Source organism: Ambystoma mexicanum, chromosome 4p (assembly GCF_040938575.1).
Source record: "Ambystoma mexicanum isolate Mex_15411 chromosome 4p, UKY_AmexF1_1, whole genome shotgun sequence".
Classification (NCBI taxonomy): Eukaryota; Metazoa; Chordata; class Amphibia; order Caudata; family Ambystomatidae; genus Ambystoma; species Ambystoma mexicanum.
In genome coordinates this window covers 1,235,608,708-1,235,633,257 of record NC_090927.1, presented here as the reverse complement: position 1 = coordinate 1,235,633,257, position 24,550 = coordinate 1,235,608,708, and positions in this window count along the sequence as shown.

Here is a 24,550-nt window from a genome sequence, read left to right as displayed (position 1 = left end):
CGCTATACAATAGTTTAGCCCACCTGGGATACCCCGGTCCTATGCCATAATTAGTCAGGGCTGCCATCAGCCATGGCCATTTGACTGAGTCAAAGGCCTTTATTGCGTCCATCGAGACTATTGCCATCTCACCTACCTCCCCGTTTGCATATTCAATGACTCAGTGCTTCCACCGTATGATATATATCTATTCCCAGGTATCAGAACTAGCTGACCTCCCATGGTATCTGCAGGATGGGTATCTGTGCTAGCAGGGTCCCTTTATACCTGCCCAGTGGAAATACACAAGATTTTTGGGGGTTCACAGCTATGCCTGAAAGCTTTGCAAATCACTCCATCACTTGAAGGACATATTGGAGGTTTTCTTCATGGTAGCGTAAATACAACAACATGTCATCAGCGTACAAGGAAATTAAATGCGGTTCCCCTTTTATGATGATACCTATTATGTCATACTGCTGCCTCAGGTATATCGCCAGGGGCTCCAGGGCATCCCTGCCTTGTGCCCCTGCCGAGCTGCCACCTCTCTGATATCTCTGCTCCTGTCTTAACCCTGGCTAGTGGCTCGCTATACAATAGTTTAGCCCACCTGGGATACCCCGGTCCTATGCCATAATTAGTCAGGGCTGCCATCAGCCATGGCCATTTGACTGAGTCAAAGGCCTTTATTGCGTCCATCGAGACTATTGCCATCTCACCTACCTCCCCGTTTGCATATTCAATGACTCAGTGGAGCCGCCTGAGATTGTTGGATATGTTCCTGTTGGGGACATAGCCTGTCTGGTCGGGATGTATTAATTTATTAATGACTCTCCTCATTCTATTTGCCAGGAACGCCGTCAAATTTTACTGTCCTGGTTCAGCAGCGACAGAGGTCTGTAGGAGCCGCACTCGCTGCCGGGTTTATTAGGTTTGCGGAGTGGTATGATGATCGCCTCTCTTAGGGACTCTGGTAGTCTTCCAGCTTCATATGGCTCATTTAGCATCTCTAGAAGCGGGGGGAGTACCTCATTTTTGTACATCTTATAAAATTCACTGGGGAGTCCATCAGACCCAGGGGTCTTGCTGGTGGGTTGTTGCTTCACTACTTCCTCCAATTCCTCTAGAGTGATCGCAGCGTCCAGCGCCTCTCTCTCTTCTACGCTGATTTGTGGCAACCCAACATCCTCCAGTGTTTCCCTTGTTTCCTTGCTGTCGCTGTCCTCCGCATCTCTGTACAAGTTACAGTAATAATCTACAAATTCCTGATTAACTCCCTCTTGAGTGTCTACCACACTCCCATCATCTTTCACTATCGTTCTGATTGTAGGTCTGGGAGACTCGCTTTTGTATAGTGTCAGAAAGATCCATTATGTCCTCTTCCTCCTGAGAAGAGTCTGTTTCCCTTTCCTCCCCTTCCACCTCACCTCTGAGTTTCCGGTGTAATGTCAGCTTTGGGTTGTCCTTGATTCGAGTCTTCTCCTTTTTTTTTGTGAAGATAGGGGCGACCGTAGAAGGACGCCACAGTGACACCCAATGGGTGAGCTGTGGCTTTCCTCCGTGGCCGCCGGACAGTGGGGAAAAAGCCTGTGGCACAAAAAAAAAACAGAATAGTTCTTCTCTGCTGGAGCGTGGTCTACTTCTGCAAGATTTGGTAAACTCCAGGGGCAGCAGCAATGGAGGAGTGGCTGATAGCAACAGAGTCCAGGAAGAGAACAATAAGTGTTCAAAGTTGAAGAGTGGTACCAGGGTCACGCAGGATATAGTACCAGACGAACCAATTTAGATAAAGGATGAGGCAAGGTAATCCACTGGACAGGCCGAGGTCGGTACACAGGAAGACAAGGGCCGCAATGAGAGACAGAGTAGAAAAGAGGAAAAGGTACAAGGGCAAAAGGGAAACAACACTAGGCGGGAGGGAAGGAAGGGAGTAATCTGGGAACGGAACAGCAGAAGGAGGAGGAGCGAAGGAAAGCAGCAGCGAGGGCAGGCTGCTGAAAACGGAAAGTAAAAGAATTAGAAAACCGGGAATGGATAATTTGCCAAAGGCTAGAGGAAAGAAACTCAAGAGTACGGGCAGCGCAGGAGAATAGGGATACTGTACGTTGCAACGCATCCGACACCGGAAGTGGGAAGGATTAAGTACCGGCGTCGGAACGCGTTGCACAGAAAGGCTAGACCAGTACTCTGCGCTTCGCCGTACGTGATGGAACCAGCAATGGAGGGCGCAGCTTCCATCTAGTCCAAAGCCGCCAGGTTCCCCAAGGTGTGACAGTATGCCCCCTCCTAAGGTCCAACCCTCATGGTTTGCTCGCGTGTCTTCGGTGGAACCTACGCAATAGTAGGGGAGCATTCAAATGGGATTTGGGTTCCCAGGTGTTTTCAGACCAAGGGTATCCTTTCCAGTGGACTAGGTACTCCAAGCGCCCTCTGCGATATCGGGAGTCACATATTTGGGCTACCTCATAGATGTCTTTAGAGGGATCTATAGGGACTGAAGTGTTGCCCGTTCCCCGGGTCCATCTATCTGCCACAAAGGTCTTCAATTGGGAGGTGTGAAACACCAGATGTACTCGACGTAAGCGTGTAGGTAGTTGTAGGTGAAAGGCTACTGGGTTGATAACTTGTGTAATCTTGTATGGTCCAATGTATTTAGGAGACAGCTTGGATGGACGTACCCACCGTGGTAGGAATTTAGTGGACAGGAGTACTTTCGAACCAACACCCCAATCAGGAACCGGTCTTCGGTGTTTATTAGCTTGGGTCTTGTTCCTTTCTTGGGCCTCTATAAGTCCCAGCCTGGGCTTGTTATGAGCCTCTCGGATTATCGCCAGTGTAGCATCCACAGAAGGTACGGAGGACTCAATGTTGGTCAAGGGAAGAAGGGTGCGGGGATGATAACCGTATGTACAATAAAAGGGGCTTGTACCTAGGGCAGAGTGGCAAGAGTTGTTGTATGAAAATTCTGCCGTCGGGAGTAACTGGACCCAATCGTCTTGTTGTTGGTTTACAAAACACCAGAAATATTGCTGTAAGGTGCCATTTAGACGCTCCGTTTGACCATTAGATTGAGGATGGAACACAGAGGTCAGAGCTCTTTCTATGCCCAACCTTTTACAGAAAGCAGACCAGAAATGGGAGGTGTACTGGCTGCCATGGTCTGAGATTATCTTGGTCGGTAGACCGTGTAGCTTGAATATGTCTCTCAAGAAGATCTCCGCCATTTGGGAGGCTGAAGGTACTCTGGGTAAAGGTGAAAAATGTGCCAACTTGGTGAACGAATCTACAACCACCATTATGCAGGTACAGCCTTGTGACTCTGGCAGTTCCACGATAAAATCGGTCGATACTGTGGTCCATGGTACAGTAGGAATGGCACAGAGTTCCAACAATCCCAGAGGTCTTTGAGTGGAGAATTGACTACGAAGACAGGTAGCACTGGACTGGACGTATTGTCTGGTCTCTTCCCTCATGTTGGGCCAATAAAAGTATTGTAGTAGATATTCTTGTGTGCAACGAATGCCACGATGGCCAGCAATCTTGGAATCATGACACCAGTATAGTGCGGTCTTCCTTAATGATGGAGTAGGCAGATACAACTTGTCGTTCACCAGATACAGACCGTCTTTGATGACATAATCTGTCTTATTGCCATGCATTTCAACTTCAAATCTTCCTCTTGAACCGTCCTTAACTTGTTGCAGAAATGTATACATAACTCCTATTCTCTGAGACCTTGAAAACATCAATTCTGTAGTGGATTCAGGTTCAGACAAATAGTCACTGCGCCGGGACAGAGCATCTGCTACTAAGTTTTGTTCGCCCGGGATGTATGTATTATTAAAGTCGAACTGGGCAAAAAAATGAGCCCACCTTGCCTGTCTAGTGTTGTAGCACTCAAATTGACGTAACACCTGCACATTTTTATGATCAGTCCGGGTGGTAAAAGGGTGTTCACCACCTTGGAGAAGGTGACGCCATTCTGTACAAGCTAATTTCATGGCTAGCAACTCTCGCTCTATCACTGAGTAATTTTGTTGACTGGTGTTCAGAGTTTTGGAATAAAAAGACACAGGGTGTTCTTTACCATGATGTTCTTGTAGTAAGACAGCTCCTACCGCGGCTGAAGAGGCGTCTGCTTCCACTATGAAAGGACGATGCTGGTCTGGCTGTCTTAAAATGGGAGCCGAACAGAAAGTTTGTTTAAGTTGTTGAAAACTCTCCTGTGCCTGGGGAGACCATTGGAATGGGGAGGAAGACTTCTTGAGAAGAGAGGTCATTGGGAGTACCTGTTGAGAGAAGTTAGGGATAAATTTCCGGTAGAAATTCAATAAGCCAAGGAATCTCTGAATGTCCTTAACAGATTTAGGAGACGGCCACTCTAGTATGGAATTGACCTTTTTTGGGTCCATGGCTATGCCCTCTGAAGAAAGAATGTAACCTAAATAGGATATGGACGTAGCTGAAAATACACACTTCTCCAGTTTGACCGAGAGGTGATTGTCTTTTAATCTGTGAAATACTTCCCTGACGTGAGCGTTATGCTCTTCTTGGGTGTGTGAGAAGACTAGAATATTGTCAAGATAGATGATGATAGAGTGTCCTAGGAGATCAGAAAAGAGTCTGTCCATGAAGCGTTGGAAAAGGGATGGTGCATTGACTAGGCCAAAAGGCATCACTTGATACTCATAAAGCCCAAAGGGAGTCCTGAACGCTGTCTTCCACTCATCCCCAGATTGTATACGAAGCAGATGGTAAGCGTTACGTAAATCTAGTTTAGTAAACACTGTGGCTGACTGAACGGCGTGAATGATTTCGGATATCAGTGGCATGGGATATCTGTCTTTTATGGTTACCTTGTTTAGTCCTCTGTAATCTATGCAAGGGCTTAACTCCTGAGTGTCTTTATTTGGAATGAAAAATAAAGAGGTCCCAGCAGGAGATTTGGAAGGTCTAATTAATTCATTGGCTAGATTCTTGTCTAAATAATCCCTCAAATACTGCCTTTCTCGTAGAGTCAAGGGATACATCCGGCAAAAAGGGACCTAGGCACCGGGATGCAGATCGATACTACAATCTTTGGGTCTGTGTGGAGGAAGCTCTAGAGGGATCTTCTCCGTCACTACTTCTGTGTATTCATTAAGATAGGATGGTAAACAATGTATGGTCCTGGATTCAACTCGGCAGGTGGTTCGCACAGCTGCAAAGGTCGGTTTAGGCATACTGTTTGTTTTGCAGAAGGTGGAGTGAAAGCTTAATAGATTTCTGGACCAGTCAATGGTGGGGTTATGCCTGCGAAGCCAACCAATGCCCAAAATTAGAGGGAAGTGAGCTGCTCTGATGATATCAAAGGAAAGACGTTCTGAATGTTGCATGATACACATGGTGAGTTCTTCCGTAGAATGTGTGATAAGGCCAGAGCTCAATGGCTCGCTGTCAATACCCTCCACCTTCTGATCCTCGGTCTTGGCTACACGAGTAAATCCTTGGCATTCTGCTGACTGCGTATCAATGAAGTTTCCTGCGGCCCCACAATCCAGGAGAGCCTGAGTCTGGATCGAGGTCTTGCCAACCACGAGGGTAACTGCCATCACCATGAGACGGGCATCTTCCGAACTTTCCAAGGATGTGATTGAGAGGGTAACAAAGGGACTGGAATTACTCCCTCGGTAGTGAGTCCCCGAACTTACCGAGGGTGCTCGTTTCCTAAGCGCCTAGGAGGTACATCTGGACAGTCTCGAAGTAAGTGGGTGTAAGATCCACAGTACATACCCAAGCTTCCTTCCCGCCTCCTCCTGCGTTCTTCCGCCGTGAGGGGGGCTCGGGTGGTACCAATTTGCATGGGCTCTTCTCGAGCGGAACGTGTAGTGGAAGGTGGAGGAAGAGGATCTGGAGGTATAGGAATACCACTCTTTGTCTTTTGACGCTCAGCTCGCCGTTCGGTTAGCCGGAAATCGATCCGAAGTGTGGCCGTGATCAGGTCAGCGAAAGTAAGAGGTTGTTCTATACGTGCAAGTTCATCCTTCAAATCCTCTCGTAGACCCCTCCGAAATATGGCGTACTGGGCCTGCTCTTGCCAACCTGCCTCAGCCGCAATCTGTTTGAATAATGTGATATAGGACATTAAGTCCGAGTTCCCTTGTTTGATATCCAACAGATCCTCGGAGGCCATATAGGTGCTCTCAGTACGTAGGAACGTTTGCTTCATCAAAGTCTTGAATGCGTCATAATCCTGGAGTACTGGATCAGATCTGTTGACCAACGGGGTAGCCCAAGCCAGGGCATTGCCTGACATGTGAGTGATCATGAAACCAACCTTGGCATGACCCGAAGAGAATGCTTGGGTGCGAAAGGAAAAGTGCAGGTTACAGGCATCCAAAAACTTGTTTAGTCTCTTGGGCGTCCCATCAAACTTTCCTGAGACTAGTGGTAGTGGAGGTAAATCCGTAGTCGGTGAGTCCCGCTCAGCTATTCTCTGATGTAATGCGACATTAGCGCTCTTAAGGTTCTGGACTTCTAGGTTCAGGTTTTGGACAGCTGCTACTAACTCCTGAACCTGTTGTGGAGTGGCCATGTTGGGTTGTGGGCGTTGCAAACTGTCAGAAAGATCCGTTATGTCCTCTTCCTCCTGAGAAGAGTCTGTTTCCCTTTCCTCCCCTTCCACCTCACCTCTGAGTTTCCGGCGTAGTGTCAGCTTCGGGTTGTCCTTGGTTCGAGTCTTCTCCTTTTTTTTGTGAAGATAGGGGTGACCATGGAAGGACGCCACAGTGACACCCAATGGGTGAGCTGTGGCTTTCCTCTGCGGCCGCCGGACAGTGGGGAAAAAGCCTGTGGCACAAAAAACCCCAGAATAGTTCTTCTCTGCTGGAGCGTGGTCTACTTCTGCAAGATTTGGTAAACTCCAGGGGCAGCAGCAATAGAGGAGTGGCTGGTAGCAACAGAGTCCAGGAAGAGAACAATAAGTGTTCAAAGTTGAAGAGTGGTACCAGGGTCACGCAGGATATAGTACCAGACTAACCAATTTAGATAAAGGATGAGGCAAGGCAATCCGCTGGACAGGCCGAGGTCGGTACACAGGAAGACAAGGGCCGCAATGAGAGACAGAGTAGAAAAGAGGAAAAGGTACAAGGGCAGAAGGGAAACAACACTAGGCGGGAGGGAAGGAAGGGAGTAAGCCGGGAACGGAACAGCAGAAGGAGGAGGAGCGAAGGAAAGCAGCAGCGAGGGCAGGCTGCTGAAAACGGAAAGTAAAAGAATTAGAAAACCGGGAATGGATAATTTGCCAAAGGCTAGAGGAAAGAAACTCAAGAGTATGGGCAGCGCAGGCGAACGGGGATACTGTACGTTGCAACGCATCCGACACAGGAAGTGGGAGGGATTAAGTACCGGCGTCGGAACGCGTTGCACAGAAAGGCTAGACCTGTACTCTGCGCTTTGCCGTACGTGATGGAACCAGCAATGGAGGGCGCAGCTTCCATCTAGTCCAAAGCCGCCAGGTCCCCCGAGATGTGACATATAGCCATGCCAGGACTCTCCCTGGTTTGTCCCCCACTGCATGCTGCCTCTCTATATATTTTTTATAGTTGAGGTTACACAACATTTCCCAGTACCCTGCATATTTCTGCTGCAGCATTAATATTGCTTCATTATCTTCCTTAGTGTCACCTCCCTTTTTCAGTGCTTTTTCTAGCTCCCGTTCCGCTTCTTGTAGTTCAGCCAAAATCCCTCCTTGTAGTCCCTTGGACTTAGCTATGGCTATCCCTCTCACTACTACTTAAAAGCCTCCCAGAGCATACCCGCTGTCTCCACGCTACCAGTATTGATCTCTCATGTCCTTCCTAAAAATATCATCTTTCAGCGCTTCTGCTCGGAGGCGCCATGTCAGTATCTTCGCTCTCGGGGGTCTGTATTGTCATACTAGTATCAGCGGCGAGTGGTCTGAGAGCACCCTCGCTTTATATTCTCGATCATTAGTTTGTGTGAGACAAACACGTAGTCCAGCCTAGTGTGCAGGCCATGGGGAGCCGAATAGTGCGAGTAGTGTCTATCCCATGGATGGTGTGACCTCCATGCATCCTCTAACCCGAGATCTGCTAACAGTGACTGCAACATCCTGGCAGCTGGGGTGGGCCTATCTATTTTGGTATCAGATCGATCTACTTTTGGGTTGAGTACACAATTAAAATCTCCTCCCCAAATCACTGCCCCTCCGAGGCTCACGCTGAGTTCTAAAATATGCCACCATATCCTGGTTCGGGGCATATGTATTTATAATACATATTTCCTTATTTTCCACCAACCCCTTAATTATTACCATCCTCCCGTCTGGCTCAACCGTGGAGTGCAGCAACTGAAACGGGACACGCGGTGCAACCCAAGTAATCACCCCCCTAGCATAGGCTGAATATGACGCGCCCTCTACTGTCCCCTTCCACTTCTTTCGGACCACCTCCAGCTTTTCTTGCGTTAGGTGAGTCTCTTGTAGCAAAGCTACGTCTATTTTCTGCCTGCGCAGGTACATCATTACCTTGTTTCTTTTTAAATAGCTATTGAGCCCCCTGACGTTCCAAGTAACTACTTTAAGGTCTCCCATGACTTATTAGGTTCCCACTCTTCCCTCCACAAGTACAGTCCAAATCCTGTTTTTTCGGGGTGTGGGCTCATACCCCAACTTCCCAACTTTCCCCAAACTTCCCCACCTGCCCCCTTCCCTCCCCACCCCAACTCCCCCTCCAACTCCCTTTTACCACTACCCCTCCCCAACTTTTGCTCAGCTCCATCCCTGGATCACAGACACCCCCGCATCTAGCCCTTTTCCGGTTACTGCCGTACTCGTGGCTCAGCAGGGAGATATCGCCCTAGCGGCGGTCCTGCTATTCTACTTCCTGGGGGTAAGGTGTCTCCATCCGATTACTCCTTTTTTAAAACAAGCTAAGCGCTCCTAATACCACCCACATTGCATTTTACGCTCTCTATTCCAGTCCAAAGTGTTCAAGTGTCACATGTTACAGTGTCCCATTACTATCTTCCCAGCCGCAACCATTGTTAACTGTTCCACTATCTCTGCCTCAGGTCCCTTCACCCACCTTTTATCATAAATGGCTGTTGCGTCACTTATCGTGTTCCTCTCGGCTTTGCTCCTCCTCCGGTTCCGGGCAGCCCTGTGCATCCAACCATGTCGCCGCATCCTCCGGAGTGTAAAAAGAAAAGCGCTTTGCCTTTGTGCAGGATCTTCAGTTTGGCAGGGTACAGAAGCATGTATTTTAATCCAGCAGCGCGCAGTCTCCTCTTGATCGCCACATAACTGTAGCGCTGTCTCTGTACCTGCATCGTGTAGTCAGGTTATGCAGTGATGGTCGCAGACACCCTTTTTATTGTCCCTCCCTTCTGGAAAAATTCCCAAATCTTTTCCCTGTCCCTAAAGTTCAGGATCTTGGCTATAATTGCTCTCGGGGGAGTTCCGGGTTGTGGTTTCCTCATCAAGGCCCTATGCGCACGTTCTATTGCAAACCCTTGGGAGAGCTTGTTGGCTCCTATCTCCTGAATGATCATGTTCTCCACATAATCCGTGGGGTCTTGACCTTCTTCCCCCTCCGGCAGGCCAACCACGCGTATGTTGTTGCGTGTCGCTCTTCCCTCGGCTTCCTCAGCCCGATTCTCCAGGTTGGCCACATGCTGCTTCAATATGTGGACCTCCTTGGCATTGTGTCTGTGTTGATTTTCACTGCACTCTCCAGGCCGCTCGTTCTCTCCGCTAGCGCTCGCACATCTTGCCTCAGCAGATTGACCTCTATCCCCACCTCATCTATCTTGGTTTCTAGCGCAGTCCTCATGTCGGCCATAGTTATTCCCCACAAGGTCTTCAGTTCCGTAATGGCTATTAGGATCATCTGGTTCTGTCGGTGATGCCTCTACTGCGGATGCCGTGGCCATAACTTGCGTAGGAGTGGTGGGGGCTTGTTGCGTCTTAGTAAAAATGTCCAGTGTGGGCTGCTTACCCTTGGTTTTGCCTCCTCTTACAGACATCTCTGCTCTGTTTCAGCTCCAGGATCTGTTCCGCCAGTAGTGTACAGGTCTTTGCCACCTCCCGTGGCTTCCTCCCGTGGCAGATGGCCCTCTATGGCGCCTCCCGCCCCGCTGTGCCAGTCCTCTCTGGTTCTAGCTTTGTTGCCGGCTCCCAGCCACCTCTCCCAGCCTCTATATTGACACCCTGCGTGCCTACTATGCCTAGGCGGGGGACCTATGCCCTCTTGTCTTTAAGTCCGGGCCCTGCCCTGGGGCTTATGCATTATTTTGCCAGCTTGCGGACTGAGTGCTAGTCTCACCAGGCTTGGGCTCTGCAGGGGCTTTCATGCCTTGTCGTGAGATCCTGCTTTGGTGTGGTTCTTTGTCTCTTAGGAGGCTTCCGCGCCTGTTGTTTAACTATATTGGGTCTTCATGCTCCTTCCGGAGTCTGTTGCACCTCTGCAGGGCCTTCCCTCCTGGCGCATTGCGCCTCTTGTAATATGCTCCCCAATGTCTCCGGGCAAGGGGCTTCCTGTATGTAGATGTGGTCCATATTGTGGTGCTGTTCAAGGATTGTGCTTTGACATGTCCCTGTACCCAGAGGCTATAGTCCTGTCGGGGTCCATTACAGCCTCTCAACTGTCCCAAATTTGTCTTTTCGAAGGGATTGTGTCCTCCGACATATTCCTCATCTTAGATATCTCCTTCCAGCTCTGCTGGCCTCTGAAAAAATTTTCTTTAGAGGGCGCTGCGCGTCGACGTCCTCCGAGTCGATGTCCCTCGACAGCCGCCGTATCGACGTCGACGTCATCCTGGCTATAAAGACCGCGCGCAGCGTCCGTTGCTCAGTTCCGTTTTTCCGCGCTTACTCAGTGCCTCGGAATACCGTTGCTCAGTTTTGTCAGGTTAAACCTATTTACCTCGAGTTATTCGATACCGTACTCGATGGCTTCTTCGTCGGAACCGACAACTCCTCGATCCGGCTTCAAAAAATGCCGAGATTGTGGGAAAAAGATGTCGCTGACTGACCCTCACAGAGTTTGTCTGTGGTGTTTGGGAGCTGAACACCATTGTTCGGAGTGCGAGGGCTCTATGTCCATGACAGCTAAGGCCCTGAAGGAGCGTAGGGGGAAGCTGGAGAAAGGTAAGACTTTTAAAGCTTCTTCTTCGTCGACGAAGTCGAGACATTTGTCTCCTCGTCACCATTCGCGCTCCAGGTCTCGGAGTGGGTCTCATCACTCCTCGAGATCGAAGCACTCGAAGAGGAGACGTCGAAGATCCCCTTCTCCGTCTTCCTCTTCCTCTGTTTCGCCAAAGAGAATCCCGTGCCCCACGAAACATAGTTCCCGGGCTGAATGGGAGGAATTCCGCAAAAATATGATGAGCGTCTTCGAGAAAGCGGCCTCGACCCCCTCGAAGACTGCCGAGAGCGATGCTCTGGTCGAAAGACCCGAAGGTCAAAAACGCTGCAAGTCGCAGTACCCGGCGAAGGAAACCTCTCGAGCGCGTCACGAACCCTCAAGTAGGACTATGACCTCCAAACCTTCCTCGAAGGTTCCGTCGACGCCGTCGACGAAGGTTCCGTCGACGTCGAGGTCGATGTCTTCGACGCCGTTTTCGAAGGGACCCTCGACACACGAGTCTGTCGACTCGACGCCAGCTTTGACCCTAGTGTCGACGCCAAGAAAAGTCATGGTTACGACACACCCAGTGACTATCCCCAGGTCCTCGACGTCGATGGCTTCGAGATTGTCGAGTAGAATCCCAATTCTGTCGAGGTCTTCGAGGCCTCCGCCTTTGTTTTCGACGCCACGCTCGAAGCCTTCGACGTCGGCGTCGACGACATCGACGTTTTCGAGGCCGATTATGACAAGTTCGGCACCCTCAGCCTTGGAAATGGGGTTTACACCCTTTATGAGTTCAGAACAATTGAGAACTATGTCCTCAATTATGGAAGAGGGTGAATTGTCTGAACAGGAAGACACATTTGAGTTGCAGGGACCTGTAACCCCAATTAGAGAGGAATTTTCCTCTGAAGAACGCAGGTTAAAGGATCTTCATGATTCCTTACATGAGGCAAGTGGGTTAGACACCTCCCCTGAGGTGGAGTTTGCTAGGCCAGACCCGGGGGAGCATGCTGAAACCCCCTATAGAGCCTTAATGGCCAGGATCACAGAGTTTATGGGGTGGTCTGCACCTTCACAATCTTTCCAACAAGATGACCTCACGGATATTCTTGACAAAGGCCCACAGGAGGATCCTGTGGTGCCTTTTCATAAAGCTCTTCAGAGGAAGATTATGACGAACTGGGAAACCCCAGATGTCGTCCCGGCAGTAAATAAAAAACTGTCTACAAAGTACAGGGTATCCTCTACAGACCCGGAGTTTTTGTCAAAACACCCATCCCCAGAAAGTCTGGTGGTACAGGCAGCATCCTCTACCGATGTCAAGACGGCTTATCCTATCGTCCCACAGGACAGGGACGATAAAAAATATGATGCTATGGCAAAGAAAGTTTTTTTCGGCATGTAGCATGGCGTTAAAATCTGTTAATGCTACTTGCACCCTTGCTAGATTCAGCCATACACTTTGGGAGTGTGCTTCTACAGCGGCTGACTGCATCCCGGAGGGAGAAGAAAGGGATGCGTTCCTGAATATCATACAGGACGGTAAAGACGCTATGTGCGAATCCCTACAGACGGGCATTGATTCGGCTGACAGTATCAGCAGAGCAATGGCGGCAAGTACAACAACCAGGAGATTCGCTTGGTTGAGAAAGTCTGGTTTTGCCCCAGATGTGCAAGCCAGGCTCTTGAACATGCCATTCGATGGCTCTTCTTTGTTCGGGAAAAAGGCGGATGACAGTTTAGAGAAACTGCAAACTTCAAAAGCAGCAGCAAAATCCCTAGGCGCTGCAATCCGTCAGACACCTTTTCGTCCCACAGGAACCTCTGCGAGGGGCAAGTCCCTTCGCTTCTACTCCGCATTCGGAAGAGGTAGAGGACGACCGGCTCAAAGGGGACAAAGAAGAACTACCTGAGGTGGACGGGGTAGATATTCAAAAGCCGCAGCAACAGCAGGTGCCTCTTTACCATCGGCATCTGCATCAGCCGCCCCAAAACCACTCTGAGGACTTCCCTCACAGGACACCTGTAGGAGGCAGGTTGACTCAACATCTGGCGGTATGGCAGGCTATCACGTCAGATGCTTGGGCATTGGAAACAGTTGCCCAAGGTTACTGCCTGCCTTTCCTACGTATACCTCAGAGTCATCCACCGGGGATCAGCTCTCAGAAAGCTCCAGATCCGCTCCTCTTGCAGGAAATTTTGGACCTGCTAGAGAAAGGTGCCATAGAACCGGTACCTGTAGCGGAGAGGAACAAGGGCTGGTACTCCCCTTACTTTCTCATTCCAAAGAAAGACGGAGGACTGAGACCCATCTTGGACTTGCGAGAATTGAACAAATTCCTCAGGAAAGACAAATTCAGGACTGGTTGGTATCTCTGGACCTTCAGGACGCTTATTTCCATGTGCCTATCCATCTCAAACACAGGAAATACCTGAGGTTCGCAATTGGCAACTCTCACTATCAATTTCGAGTGCTGCCATTTGGGCTGACCTCCGCCCCGAGGATCTTCACCAAGTTAATGTCGGTAGTGGCGGCAAGTCTAAGGAGGGAAGGGATTCACGTCTACCCCTACCTGGACGATTGGTTTGATCAGGGCTGTTTCTTCGGAACAAGCTCAGATCCAGCTAAATAACGTGTGCCACTCCCTTCACAGACTGGGCTTCTCCCTCAATTTAAAGAAGTCACAAATGATACCATCGCAGAGACTCCAGTTCATAGGAGCGATCCTGGACACTTCCCTGGGAAAAGCCTCGCCACCAGAGGTGAGGGCTCAAGATATTCTACAGATGGTTACCAAGTTCCAACATGCCCAACGTCTCCCAGCCTTCGACTTTTTGAGGTTGCTAGGCCTCATGGCATCCTGCATTTTCCTAGTGCCAGAGGCTCGCCTGAGAATGAGATCCCTCCAGTGGGCACTGAGGACTCAGTGGTCACAATTCTCAGGGAGAATGACAGATCTTCTTCAGGTTCCCGACAGGGTGGCTCGAGACCTTCAGTGGTGGGCCTGTCAGGAGAACATTCTGAAAGGAGAACAATTTTGGCAACCCTGGCCGGAGATAACAGTAGTCACGGATGCCTCACTCACAGGGTGGGGAGCCCACGCCAACGACTTGACCATCAGCGGTCGTTGGTCTCCATCGGAGTCCAGACTGCATATCAACCTGTTAGAGCTGAGAGCCATCAGACTTGCGCTGAAGGCGTTCCTGCCAGCTGTACAAGGGAAAAACGTCCTGATAATGACGGACAACACGGTGGCCATGCATTACCTCAACAAAAGAGGAGGCGTAGGATCACTACCCCTGTGCAGAGAGGCGATGCAGCTCTGGTTTTGGGCAATCCAAGAAGGAATCTCTCTATCAGCAGTTCACCTAGCCGGAGAGAAGAACTTGACAGCAGACGCTCTGAGCAGGCAGAGCACAGTCTCCCACGAGTGGGAGCTAGCTCAGGAAGTCCTTCAAGAGATCTTCGCCCTTTGGGGAACCCCTCAGGTAGATCTGTTCGCCACCAGCCTCAACAGGAAATGCGATCTGTTCTGCTCAAGGGAATTTCTCCCGAGAGGAGCTCTGGGAGACGCGTTCATAGTGGACTGGGAGTTTCCGCTTCTGTACGCGTTCCCACCGGTCCCTGTCATTCCTCAAATGATCAGGAGGTTGAGAAGATTCCGGAGAACCATGATCCTAATTGCCCCGGATTGGGCCAGGAGAACATGGTACCCGGACCTTCTAGACTTGTCCATCTGCCCTCCAATTCGACTTCCACTCAGAGAGAACCTACTCTCACAGAAGGGAGGTCAGGTTCTCCATCCAGACATCAAAACCCTCAACCTTCACGCTTGGCTTCTGAAAGGCTGAGGTACAAGGATTGGGACCTCCCTGATGATGTTATGGAGGTGTTGCTTTCGGCAAGGAGGCCAGCAACAAAGTCTTTATACCGCTGCCGTTGGAACAGATTTTGCAGCTGGTGTAGAGAACAGAATATCGAACCTTTTTCATGTGGTACACCAATGGTTTTGTTCTTCCTACTTTATTTCTTCAGGCCTTCAAGTTGGCACCATTAAGGGCTATCTCGCAGCGCTATCCATCTTTAAGCGCACTGCGGAAGAACCATCCTATTTCAAGTTACCCTTGGTAATACAATTTCTAAAGGGGTTAACCAATGTTTATCCCCCAAGACCATTCCAAGTTCCCCTATGGGATTTAAACTTAGTCCTAACTTTCCTGATGGGCACACCTTTCGAACCACTCCATTCTTGTTCATTAAGATTCCTTACCCTTAAAACTGTTTTATTAATAGCACTTACATCTGCTAGAAGGGTGAGCGAATTACAAGCTCTTTCTTGTAAACCCCCTCACACTATCTTTCACAAAGACAAAGTTGTCCTGTAAGTGAAGCCTAATTTCCTCCCAAAGGTGGTTTCTGAATTCCATATCACTCAGAAGATTACCCTACCATCTTTCTATCCTCCTCCTCATCCGGGGAAAGAGGAAGAGAGGTTACACAGGCTAGACCCTAGAAGGGCTTTAAGTTTTTACATCAGTAGACTAGCCAGGATAAGACAGGCAGACCAGCTGTTTGTAGGTTACACAGGTCACAAGCTGGGGTTACCAATAACTAAGCAGACCATTTCCAGATGGATCATTCTAGCCATTCTGGAATGTTATAAACTGGCAGGGAAAGAGCCCCCTCAAAACCTTAGCACTCATTCGACCAGAGGTATTGCAGCTTCATCGGCCCTCAAAAGAGGTGTGCCGGTTAAAGACATCTGTGCGGCCGCTACATGGTCGTCTGTCCATACCTTTACACGACTTTACAACTTGGATTCCTCCTCCAGTCAATAGACTAGGTTTGGAAGGGCTGTACTACATTCTATTCATCAATAGAAGACAGCATGAAGTCAGTACTCCCTCCTCCAATAATAGAATACTGCTATGGGAGCCTATCTAAGATGAGGAATACGTCGGAGGACACAATCCCTTCGAAGAACAAGTTACTTCTTACCTTGTAACGTTCTTTCGACGGGATGTTCCTCCGACGTATTCCTCATCGACCCTCCCATCCATCCCCGCAGTTCTACTTCCCTTGTTGTTGCAGCTTACGCTCCTTCAGGATGATTAGTTTAGTCCAGAAAGAATTATTTTGGGCTACAAAACGGAACTGAGCAACGGACACTGCGCGCGGCCTTTATAGCCAGGATGACGTCGACGTCGATACGGCGGCTGTCGAGGTACGGCGGCTGTCGAGGGACATCGACTCGGAGGACGTCGACGCGCAGCGCCCTCTAAAGAAAACATTTTCCGAGGCCAGCAGAGCTGGAAGGAGATATCTAAGATGAGGAATACGTCGGAGGAACATCCCGTCGAAAGAACGTTACAAGGTGCCACACCAGGTCTATGAGGGTCGCTTGCTCCCGTTTCTCGCTAGTTCTTAGTGTGTCCTCGCCTTTCATCTATCCACCTAGCCAATGGCCGTGCATGCTGTGCTCCTGCTTTACTGGTCTGTCCACAAGCACGCTGCATGTATGATTTCTTTATGCTCACAGCGTGAATGTGTCTCATATATCAGCCGTTGTTTATTTAGTTTTGCCGTCCGGAGGGTGCGTGCCACGTCTTCATTGTGCCTTCTGCAGTGGTTCCCTCACAGTGTTCACCGTAACTATTTTATTAGCTCTGACGGGTCCTCTCGTATAGCTAATGCAGTCCTGGGTGCTGCCTCCTCGCCACCATTTCGTTTGGTCTTCCGTTGCTACAGTTTCACTGACGAGCACCAGCCGCTTTTATGTATCGGCCGCCACCTGCATCCAGGCGCCAGCCTTTGTTCCTCTCCGATCATGCAGTGCAACGAGGTTCTCAGGTCCTTTGCGTCCCCTCTCACCGCAGTGCGCTGCTTATAGATCGCCCAGCGCCTCGGGCTTCAGCACTAGGGTCCGCTCGCCACAGGCTTTTGTCCGCCAGCCCGTCACAGTTACCGCGGGGGTTCACTGTGATGTTTTACCGCACCTCGCAGTCCGACGTTTCTGCACTCGCGATCGCGTGTGTTTCCTTCTATGGTGCGCTTCTCTGGTGTGGTTCTTGCTCTCCTCGTCGGGCACTGTCACTCAGGGGCTCCTTTGTTTGGGTCCCGCCGCCATCTTGAGTACAGCCCGGCGTCTCACGTTCAAAACTTCAGAGTACCATAACTTTTGTTCTGCTACAGCAATAAGCACATGGCATCGTGTATTAGAATCCGCTATGCTTCATACTGCCATCATTTTCTTTTCACGCTGGTTCCCAAGGTATATAGGCCTGCCCCCATCCGGATTATTTGACGGATCTAGGAGCTCAGTAGAAGAGCAGCCTATTCCATGGCTGCTAGACCACGCCCCGCAGGGGGAACTCCTTTGTATCCAGCATTTGCAGATCACGGGGTATTTCAGGTAACTTACGTTTCTGCAAAGATAAGGTAAGCGTTACAGAACGCAGATCCCTTACTTAAAATTACTCTGCCCAAGCGTAATGGAGACCACAGATATAGATAATTTGTCCCAGTTGTTGGGGGAACTACGTGCTAAAGTCCATGCAGCACGGTCTGAAACCAATTCCTTGAGACAGGAGTTGGTAGTTAATAGGGATTGCACAGATGAGTTGGGCCGACAGCTACTTCAAACGCAGGCAGGTCAGGCCCCATTTCCCGGTGGTCTTCCCCCAGTGCTAATTCCTCAATCAGTGCCCCCGGTTCAGGTGGTTGTACCAGGAAACATTCCGTTGGCACCCCAGAACGGTTTATGGGGGATCCCAAGCGTTTCGCAGTGTTCATGAATCAGTGCCATTTACATTTCCTGTTCAGACCAGGGTTTATTCCATCAGACCAGTCTGAAGTGGCATTTGTATTGTCCTATCTGGGGGGGGACATGCTGCAGACTGGTCCATTCCTCTTGTGAACAGGGATGATCATTTGTTACAAAATTTCCCAGGGTTTCAGCAGGAACTAGAGAAACTCTTTACATTGATCTTACCATTCAGCTGGACCACCGCTTGCAAGATCGTCGAGTGGATTTCTCCTGCTCGGATAACAAATCATACTATCTCTGTCTGACAGAAAATGGGCCCGTCATGCATCCGAGAGCCATCCCGAGCCTATGCAATTGGGAATTCGGGGCCCCATCTCAAAGGAGGAAAGGGCGAAAAGAAGACAGCAGCATTTGTGCCTCTATTGTGGTTCGGCTGGACATTTCCTTCACAACTGTCTGGTGAAACCTCCCTGAAAATCGGTAGGTACCTTGGATAAGGGGGAAAAAGAAGATCAGGCGGAAAACTCCAACGCCCGGCAAGCTTAGAGGTCTCATTTCGTTGTATCTGTCATCCCGATTAGTCACCATCAACCCTCCAAACTGCACGCTTCAGAAGCATACATGTACAGCAGTGCGATAGGCAATTACATGGATCACGAACTTGCAAGCAAGATCGGTATTGCGATGTACCCTAAGCCAGTGGTTGAGAACGTCACGGCGGTAGACGGTACCCAGTTAATATCAGGACCAATGACATAGTGCACTGAGGTTTGCACCTTGCTCTGCCAAGATGGGCATCGCGAAAAGATATTGTTTGACCTAATCAGTGCTCCGCAGTTCAAAGTTATTTTAGGTATCCCATGGTTAGAAGAACACAACCCGCAGATTGATTGGCGCACCAGGACCTTGACGTTCACAGAAGAGTGCAATAATTCATGTTATAGAGTGGAAGAAGAATCAGGAAACCAGGTACAGGCTGTACATACGGGGGTCCTGCACTGGGGTTGTTGGGAATCCTACCCCCGGAATATTGAGATTTCCAGGACGTTTTTAAGAAGGAACAGGCCAACTTATTACCACTGCATCGGCCCTACGATTGCCAGATGGATCTGATACCAGGATCCCAGGCCCTGTGTAGTCTAATCTATGCCTTAACGGAGCAAGAAAATACTCCTCTGAAGGCATATCTCGATAGGTACCTCGCTAACGGATTTAGCCGACCTTTGAAATCGCCTGCAGCTTCTCCCCTATTCTTCGTGCCGAAGGAGGGGGACCTTTGCACCTGCATAGATTACTGAGCGCTTAATCAGATCACAGTAAAGAACAGGTACCCACTTCCACTCATTCTGGTGTTGTTGGACTAAAATTTTCACTGAGTTAGACCTTCAGGGAGCCTACCATCTAGTGCGAGTCAAGAAAGGTGATGAGTGGAAGACCGCATTCCGCACCCAGTATGCATTATATGAGTATCAAGTATTGCCCTTTGGCCTATGCAATGCCCCGGCAGCCTTCCAGAATTTCATGAACGACGTGCTACGGGAGTTGTTAGACATGTGCGCAGTGGTGTACATTGACGACATCTTGATCTACTCAGCCTCAGTCCAGGAACACATTACCCATGTTCGAGCAGCACTTACTAAGTTGCGGCAACATCAACTGTACGTCAAACTGGAGAAGTGCTCTTTTCATGTGACTTCTGTGGAATTCTTGGGATTTGTTTTGTCATCACAGGGCAGTCAGATGGATAACAGAAAAGTGGAAGCGGTTCTAACCTGGCCATCTTCCACATCGGTAAAAGGAGTCAAAGGTTTCCTGGGATTCGCCAATTTTTATCTGCATTTTGTACCTGGTTTCTCTCAACTCGTCCATCCAATAACGTTTTTACTTCGGAACCAAAAAATTTAATTGGACAGTCTAGGCAGAAGAGGCGTTCCAGGCTTTGAAGAATAGGATAACGACAGCTCCAGTGTTACAGCATCCTCAACCCGATCTGCCGTTTGTGGTGGAGACCGATGCTTCTAGTGCTGCCATGGGAGCGGTACTGTCCCAAAAGGACTCAGACACCGGACAGTTGCACCCAGTGGCCTTTTGGTCCACAAAGTTTTCAGCAGCTGAATTTAATTATGTCATCACAAACAATGAACTATTGGCTATCAAGAATGCATCATGAAGGAATGGAGACATCATTTGTTAGGAGCTCAGCACACTGTCACTGTCCTGTCACACTCACCTGTGTCTCTGCATGAGCGATGGATGAGCCTCCCTTGACCCTGGGTCTTCACTTCTCCTGTTGCAAATATAAGGTGTACACTCATACCTGAATTCACCCGATTCCCCTGGACCTTTCCCTTCTCTTTACTGTGTGCTGTGATGTCCCCTTATGGGCTTAACTTGATCTTTAGTAGGGTGTGCACTCCATCCTGCATTTGCAGGGGTGCGATTCACTCATGTGATTGGTGTCATTGTCTGTAGGCTGACTTCAGATGCCAAATGTTGTTTTATGCCTTCACAGCGAGGCCGAGAGTTCAAAGCGCCAGTTGCTTCACTGGCTAGAAAGTCCTTCCCACAAGTGAACGTTGCACGGAGAATGTTGAATGTCCAAAATTGTCTTTGTTTGCCGGTATTCCTGTGGGTGAGTAGCGCTGCGTGTAGAAAGTAGCTGCTGGTAGGTTTCTGCAGCACCTTCAATTCGAGCACGCCTGGTAATGTCTCTCCCTTTCCCTTGCAGGAGAAATTATGTGGTATTAGCGCCTCTGTCAGTCTAGAAATATGGATACCTCTACTTTGTGACCACAAACGCATTTTGGTGGCCCTGGGCCAACCGTCTCATGTACGATATGACAGAATATAGATTTTCAAGTTTGCCAATGAACGACCATTTTGATGTAACAAGAATCGCCATTTTGTTTTCTAACCATTGCTCATTGCTTTCTGTTCCTATTGCTTCGCAGTATATTTTCCGCTTACACTGCTCGACTGTAAACATTGTTGTCTGTATGTGAAAAGGACAAGCCGCAGGGCCAAGAGGATAACAAGAGTTTGTTGAAACACAAACGTAGGCAGCGCCAGGAAGAATGCCCGGCTCCCTCCCGAATGTAGCCTTGAAGCAGAGCTCCAGGGCATTTAATAATTTCGCAGCTGCTAGCCAGTCTCGTTATATGGTAGAATATGTTCGAATAATACCGCTAAAGGCTTGAATTATGCTTTTCTTACCGCCCCCCTTTGCTGAGCCTGCTAGAGCGTGTCGGCTCCCAGGACGCGAACAGCACCTAATAGATAGCAAGGTCCGGAATGCAACTCTTCCCCCCCGTATGTAGTTCACTTCCAAGAACAGAAGCGCTGTGTTCTATTCAACAACTGAAAGATGCCGCAAATTGCAAATTGTTACTAGAATAGATGTTCGAAGGTGTCATAGTAGTCGCAGATGTCCATCATCATACCAAGTTCAAAGAAACCCAATAAAGGGGGGTGTTAAACATGTCATAGCTGATTGTTTGATATGCATTTTGTATATATGTAACTGATGTACGTAATACACTCTCTTGCGTCCCTCGAGGTCTAGAGATACACGTCGCGGGGCGTGAGACCAAGTTGGCCAACTGAGACTTTTGCTTTACTATAAACCCTAGCTTTGGGAATACAACCTCGTGTCTGGCGTATCTATTGTGTGTGGTGACTCGCCTTGTTTCCATAGACGTCTGGGTCCCCTAGGGGCCCCTTTCAAGATGGCGCCCGAATAGGGACCCTCCCCCACTTGTTCCATTGCATAATGTTGTAATTGAGTAAGGCAGAGAACGGCGAGGACGGGACGATCGAGCCGGGATCAAGAGGTGTTCGGGGCGCCCTGTAAAAGTGATGAGAGATTCCTTTGCAGATCTGCTCACATCTGATCCCTGAAGGACGTGCCTGGCTAGAGAACAAGCAGGCGAGGGTCCCGAAACGAGGCAGAAGCCACGAAATGCAGACACGACGTCCTTTGGTGCGTCAGTATACAGACGACTTGATTTATCAGGTGAGTCATTCCCAGATTCAAAATAACCCTGATATTGGTTGAGAGTTGACTTTGCAAAATCAAACGCCGTAGGTAAGGTTGATTAACCAGGGGGAAGGTTGAAACATGCCTGGGGTATTGTCCACCTTAGCAGGGTTTTTCCGCTGTGGTAGACAATCTTTGGAAGATGGCCAAATTGTACCACCTGGGGGAACGCCGGCGTATTAGATGTATGTGAAGTATGGAGTGGGTGCGATAATATTCTTGCATAGGCAAACCAGAAAACAGCAAGACCATCAGTGGCCGATTAATGGTAGTTTTGAGATAGTGAGGATAGACAACCTGGAAAGGGTGTTGATAAGAAAGAAAGAACGTCCTGCAGCATTTGAGACTATTAAAGACTGGAGAAAGGAAGCAATGCTCCGATTTAAAAGCAGAGCAAAGCATGCGCGCAGGCATAAATCGAAAGGTGAAGTAGCGGAAGAGAAAGAGGAAGAGGAGTGGACTGAGAGTCTAAGAAGGGCAGGTAGGCGTGACCAGTTGAAGATAGAAAAAGCCCTCCCGCAGCCACAGACCATGCGCGTAACACTTCCTATTAGCCAATCAGGCCCACAGCAGACACTCCCTGATCCCATTGTCCCATCCGCACCTCCCGCCTCAGGCACAGACTCGGTACCGTCCGTTCCTCCCGGGGTTGAAGTTGAAACCATGGGGGGCAAGAGGCGGGACTGACCAACGGGGATGCACGAGGGTAACTCGCAGTGCGATCAGCAAAGAAAGGAAGGTGGAATTGCAGCAACAGGCAGAGATGTATATAGATGGGAATGATGGGACGGCAGCAGTGGCTTCGATATATGACTTCCGTAGGAGCAACGAAAGACAGGTAGTGTTGGAATGCATGAGTGAATATTTGGTGGAGAAATGGAAACAGCTAATTGGGAACTTACCACCGCAGCGATTGTTAGATTTGAATGCATTATCACGCTGTAGGGAGAGGGATGAAGAAGTGAGAGAACATGTATATAGACTTTTTGAGCTCAGAGATGAATTAGATAATGAATATGTCGAAATGTTTACTACACCTGCGTACAGGAGTAGGGATGTCGGGAGACCTGGGAAGGGGGAAAAGGGGTCGCATAATAAACGGCAGCAATTACCATCGCTGGGGCAGAAGGAGATGGTGAACGAATTATCGTTGCTAAAACAGGTGGGTGCAGACTTGAAAGAATGTCTAATAAGAACACAGGTACTATTGCAGCAAGTAACAGGACACAATATAAGGCGAGGGAACGCACAAGGAAGGAGTAATTCGAATATGCATGGGGGAACAGTGGGACCGAATCAGTGTGCGTATTGTAAGGAGGAAGGACATTGGCGAGCGCAATGTCCGCATCTACAGAATAGAAATGGGTCTGGTCAGAGGAGACAGCATAGAGGACACCCAGGAGCGAATGGACCAAATATGAATAGTATGCAGCAGCATCACAATAATGGAGGTAATCAAAACCAAGGCCAAAACCAAAATGCCCCAAACCAGAGTCAGGGACAGCAAAATCAACAATATGGAAACCAGAGTGGGGGAAATAGAGGGAAGAGTGGGAATGTTTTCGATACACAGCCAAACACGTATTACAGTAATAGTAATGATAACACATCGGACGATGTGTTATTTCCCAATAGGACAGCCCAGGACAGGGGTCGGAACCAGTGTCTATTCCCGTGAATCAGAGAGGACCCTATGTAGAAATGAGAGTCGGGAATGAGGAGCACCGCTTTCTTGTAGATACAGGAGCACAAACGTGTTCAGTAGACCATCACTTGGTTCCGGATATACCACTGTCAGGGCAAAAGAATATTTCCGTAGGGTTCGCAGGTACACCAGTCATAAACCCAGTGTCCAAACCAGTCCCAGTTACCATAGGACCATTTACTGAACATTGTCCTTTCCTTTTAACAGAAAATTGTGGGGAGAATTTGTTGGGATTAAACTTGTTGAAAAAACTAGGTTCTGTTATACATTGCACGGCAGACGGAGTGTTTCTAACGATATGCCACAAGATGCCCCTGTGTCAGAATTCATGTCCGAAGTGTTACCAGGGGAACTAAGTAAAGTACCAACCTGTACATGGGCAATGCATGACAATGATGTAGGATGTTTAAAGATAGAGCCAGTAAAGATAATTTTGAAAGAAGGTGTTACCTTACCGCGAATACCCCAATACGAAATTTCAGCTGAAGGTGAGAAAGGTTTGAAGAGTATTGTTACAGATTTGGTGAAATTAGGGGTAATCGAGGAAATTACAGGCAGTACATGCAACAGCCCGATTCTTTCGGTTTATAAAAAAGGAGGTAATGAGGTACCATACCGCTTCATAATTGATCTACGTGCATTGAATAAGGTAGTAGATCCACAATTTCCTCTAGTGCCAGACGTCACTACAATATTGACAATGATACCTGTTTCAGCAGAATATTTTAGGGTAGTAGATTTGAAAAACGCATTCTTCAGTATTCCAGTGGACAAGCACAGCAGATATTTGTTCGCGTTCACATTAGGAGGACGATCATTTACATTTACGCGGATTCCGCAAGGTTACACGGAAAGTCCAAGTATTTACAGTAGAGCATTAAAAGAGCAGCTAGACATGCTGGAATTGCCCGTGGGTTGTGTACTCTTGCAA